Source organism: Myotis lucifugus, unplaced genomic scaffold (genome assembly GCF_000147115.1).
Source record: "Myotis lucifugus unplaced genomic scaffold, Myoluc2.0 scaffold_101, whole genome shotgun sequence".
In the NCBI taxonomy this organism is placed as follows: domain Eukaryota; kingdom Metazoa; phylum Chordata; class Mammalia; order Chiroptera; family Vespertilionidae; genus Myotis; species Myotis lucifugus.
This window is the reverse complement of record NW_005871149.1, coordinates 2,815,459-2,820,187: the sequence shown is the minus strand read 5'-3', so window position 1 is coordinate 2,820,187 and position 4,729 is coordinate 2,815,459.

The following is a 4,729-nucleotide window of genomic DNA, read 5'->3' as shown; positions in this document are numbered from 1 at the left end:
CTCCCCACGTGTAACAGGTGCTCCTGCTCACAGCCAGGTGGATCAGTTGCCCCGGCATAGCCTACAGCGACTCCTCCCCAGCCAAGATCGACCCCCCCCCCCCCCCACGCCACCACGCCCGGCCTGGAACTGTGTGCACCCCTTTCCCTCCCATGCTGTGGTGGGCCCCGGCCTCATCTAGTCTCCGCAGCCAATTCTGGGGTCCATGGCCACGCGTGGTATCTTTGTGGGGGCTGGAGGGGAGGAACCCTGCTCCATGGGGCGGTCACCCCCCCACCGCCCCCTCCCCCCTCACTATCCTTTCCTGCACAGGCAGCCGGGGCTGGGGAGGCAAGGCCGGTATTAAATGTTGACACTGAACAACGAGATGCTGAATGGCAGCCTCTCCTTTTTGCAAGCACCCCCAGTCTTGAGTTATTGCCTCGGGCTCACCTCCCTAAAGAACCTCCCCACGGCTACGTTCCCGGATGCATTGCGCTGTGTGCCCTGGGGAAAGTTACTTAACCTCTCTGGGCCTCAATTCCCTCAACTGGAAAGCCGGGATAATCACCCTGTCCACAGAGAGACCTGGGGAAGGGTTCTGATCCCGTGTCACCCCAGTACCTAGTGCAGTGATGGCGAACCTATGACACGCGTGTCAGAGGTGACACGCGAACTCATTTTTTTGGTTGATTTTTCTTTGTTAAATGGCATTTAAATATATAAAATAAATATCAAAAATATAAGTCTTTGTTTTACTATGGTTGCAAAGATCAAAAAATTTCTACATGTGACACGGCACCAGAGTTAAGTTAGGGTTTTTCAAAATGGTGACACGCCGAGCTCAAAAGGTTCGCCATCACTGGCCTAGTGTGTTGTCTTGCCCCAAGAAGGGCCTCTGTCCATACCTGTTAATAGCTCATTGCTTGGGACTCGAAGGTGTGAGCAATGAAATGAAGCAGTCATGGAGGGATTGCGGGCACCTGGGGGGTGGGGTGGGGTAGGTGCTGGAAGCTGCCTGTGTGCCCGACATCCCCCACCCCGGAAGCCAGTCCATTCTCTGGCCCAAGTTCTGCTCTGCCTCTGGGCTTGCTCTCCTGTGGCTCTTACGTGGGCCACTGAGCAAGGGGACTCTGGGGCCCCCTTCAACCCCAAGAAGGCCCAGAATTTCTGGAGCAGACGTGGGCAGAGTGGGCGGGGGTCTGGGGGGTCATCCTTCCCTGGATCCACTTTGCCCAGAGTGGGGGGTTGAGCCTGCTGTTCTAGAAGGCTCCGAGCCACATGAGCGAGGAATGTGGACCAGAGAGTAATGCGTCTTCCTAAGATCGTGCTGGGAACCGAGCCAACCTGGGAGCTCACGCCTGTTGCCAAGCTCACGACTGAACTTCCCCAGAATGCCTCGGGAGCGCCAGGAGAAAGACGCCGGGGCCTTGGGGGAGGGGGGGTGGCGAAGGTCCCCCAGAGACTGCAGGGCGGGTCAGAGGGTAGGGTGGCAAGAACTCACCGGGGGAGCAGCGAGGAGCAGGCGCGCCTGGTCGGCCTGTGGGGGCCTGGGTGCCCGGCTGGGTCAGCTCCCCATGGCCCCGGCGTCTGCGGGCGTCGGGCGGCAGGAGCTCTGGAAGAAGAAGCCTGAAGCTGATGCCTGGACTCAGAAACCCTACCCTCCGTGAAACAGGATCGGCCCTGCTGTCTGCCTCCGGAGGACGCCGAGGGGCTGGGCCAGGGGCAGTGGCAGGCGCAGGGCAGCGGGGAAACTGGGCAAAGTGGATCCAGGGAAGGATGACCCTCTACCTTCCGGGTCAGATCTGATGCTGACCCAGAGCCTGAATTAGCTGCTGATTCAGGCCCATTTCCCCAAATCCCCAATCACACAGAGGCACAGAGGGTGGCGCCGGTGGCCCTGTCTCCCACATCACCCCCAGCTCGGAGACGTGGTTGTCCAGCCAGTCCTGATTCTCGGGGCTCCTCAGGGACTGTCCCTGGCTCTGAGGTTCTTATGAGGAACCTAGACTTTGCCGGGGCCTCTCCCTATGACAAGGGCCAGAGTAGGGGTACAGCTGGGGCTTGCTGATGTCCCCCTGGACTGGGGGCCAGAACCTTGGCCTGACTGACCAGGGACAAGGCCCTTTCCTCCAACCAGATGCCCTCAGGCCTCCTGGGAAGGCCATGGCCGAGGACAGGGAGTGTTGGGGAGGACCCTGCAGAGAGAGAGAGGGGAGGGGGGGAGCCCTTGTCCCCACAGGGGACACCCTGTGCTCTCTGACCTCACTGCCCCGAGGGACTCTATCTGCAGAGGCCGAGAGCTGGAATAAAGCTGCACTGGTTATAAGACATGACGTTGAGTTTACATTTACTAGCTGGTCACCTTGCGCACAGCCCTCTTCTCTCTGAGGCAACAACACAGTGGTTCAGCACAGGCTCTGGAGCCGACCGCCTGGGCCCAAATCCAGGCTCCGCTACTAGCTGTGTGACCTCAGGCAAACCGCCTAACCTCTCTGAGTCTCCAAGTCCCCCTCCTCCTCCTTATCACCACAACCCTTTCTCTCTTCAAAGGACATTTTGCATGAAAGTACAAACATAAAACCAAGAGAAGCTGCCCTGCTTGAGTTAGAGGCGAGGTGGGGTCCTGACCCTGCCTGCTGGGCCCCGAATTCCCTGCTCCCTGAAACCGCTCCAGCTCCCTGGATCACAGTCTGATTAAAGTCCTGTTTCTCATGCTGCCCGTTGAGGTCTGACCTCCCGCTTGTCCCGCCCCCCCACCTGGACATGTCCCCGGCCCCCTCCCCGCGGCGTGCAGGCCAGTGACACAGTCCCCGTGCTCCCTGCCCAAGAACCTGATCTCCCTGCTCCCCACTCTGACCTCTGGCTCCGTTACCGCCAGCCGGGAGCGGGCAGCGGCCCGGGCCTCCATTCGATCCACTGGACACCGAGCCATGAAAAACAACTCCCTGATCAGATCCCGGGGCCCCTCGGGCCTGGGCTGGGCTTGCCCTCTGACCTAAACTCCCGCACTCCAGTTTCGGGGGCAAGAGGACAGGCAGGGCCATGCACCCTCAGCTGCGCCTGGACCACCCCGACTGTGTGCCCTGGGGCGAGGCTTGGCAGGGAGAGGCGGCCCAGAGGGGGGCGGGTGAGGCCCACGTGGGGGTGAATAGGAAGCTGCTTTCTGAGGCCAGGGAACGAATGGCCCTCAGGCCTGAGCGGCCCAGAGTGAGGCCCTGCTCCCTCCCTCAGCACTGAGCACTGAGCGCTGAGCACTGAGGACAGCGAGCAGGCTTTCTTCCTACAAGCGCATGTTTGCCCTACACTGTGCTCCCAGGTGGAGACAGGTAATGGGGGGAGGGGAGAGGGGCGCAAAAGCAATAGGTGTGGACCTATGACTGTAAAGTGGACCTATCAGGAGCTATTGTGGGCCCAGCACCCAGCTCTGAGCAGCTGCAGGGGTGGTGGGGAGGTGGGGTGGGGAGGTGGGACATGAGCATCTGCTGCAGAGCAGAGGAGGGAAGCTCTCCTTCCTCCCAAGCGGCCTGGGCTGAGTCTCGTAGGATAAATGGGGTCCCTCAAAGCTGGGATGAGACTACAGAGACAGCATACTTGGCATATGCAAAACAGCACGCGCACAGGAAGGCTGGGTGCATGCAACAGCCTGGTTTGCCTGCAGCCTCCAAGCTCAGGGATGGCCCGCCCCCACGAGACATGACAGCAGGGTCCCTTCCGGGCAGCATCGGAGAGCGGCTCTGGACTCAGACAGACCTGGGGCATCTGTGAACCTTTCTGAGTCACAGGCCCACACCTTTTTGCTCTTGGCCTCCCAGAGCTCCTCAGATGTAAAGGGCAGTTTGCTGTTTACCTGGCGAGGCTGTTATACGGGGAGACGGGGAACACTGCAGTCACAGGGCAGGCCGCGGAGGTGGCTCCTGCCTCTTCGATGAGGCGCAGACACAGATCGGAGCTCTGGAATCAGGAGATGTCGAAAGGTCTGCTGCAGCCCCTCTCGGGCAGGAAGCCCCTCTCGGGCGGGAAGCCCCTCCCAGCAGCAGGGATGGGGGGCATCCAGGCCCTGCCCGGCTGCTGGGCTTGGGCGAAGGGCGCTGGCCATCGCAGCGCTGAGGCGGTGGCCATTTATTCCATCGCAGTCGGACCCTGTCCTAGGGGAGAGGCAGCAAGGGGAAGAGTGATTAGGATCTCGACCGCTGGTTCGCAGATGCAGGGGCGTAGACGGGCCGTTGGCCGTCACTGATGCAGACGCAGAGGCCTGTGACTTGCCAAGGTCCCCCTGGGAGTTCCTGGCAGGTCCCCCGAGTTCCCCGGGCAGCGCTGTTCTAAGCAGCCTTTGACTCCAGCCCGGTGACATCGCAGGAGCCCAGCAATCCCTGCAGGCTCTGCCCCTGGGCCCAGGGCTGTGAGCTCAGAGGGCCCTGCCCCGAGTGTCACCTGCATCGCGGTTACTGCCCTGGAACCCTGGGCCTGTGGGAAGGACCGGGCAGGACCGAGTGCTGTGACTGGGGCCTGTCCTCACACGATCAGGGACACGGGGCCCAAGGGGTAGACTGGGGCCGGCTGGTGCGACTAAACCCACCGCCTGGGGGGAGACAGGCGGGCAGTACTTGTAGGAAGGATGCCCTGCTGAGCAATGCGAAGGGGGTGTGACTCCAGCTAAAAGGCAGAGCCCAGAGCCCCGTGATCACAGCATAGGCGGAGCCACGGTACAGTCAGCATTGGGTGTCTCTCATTCCTGATCCCAGGGGCA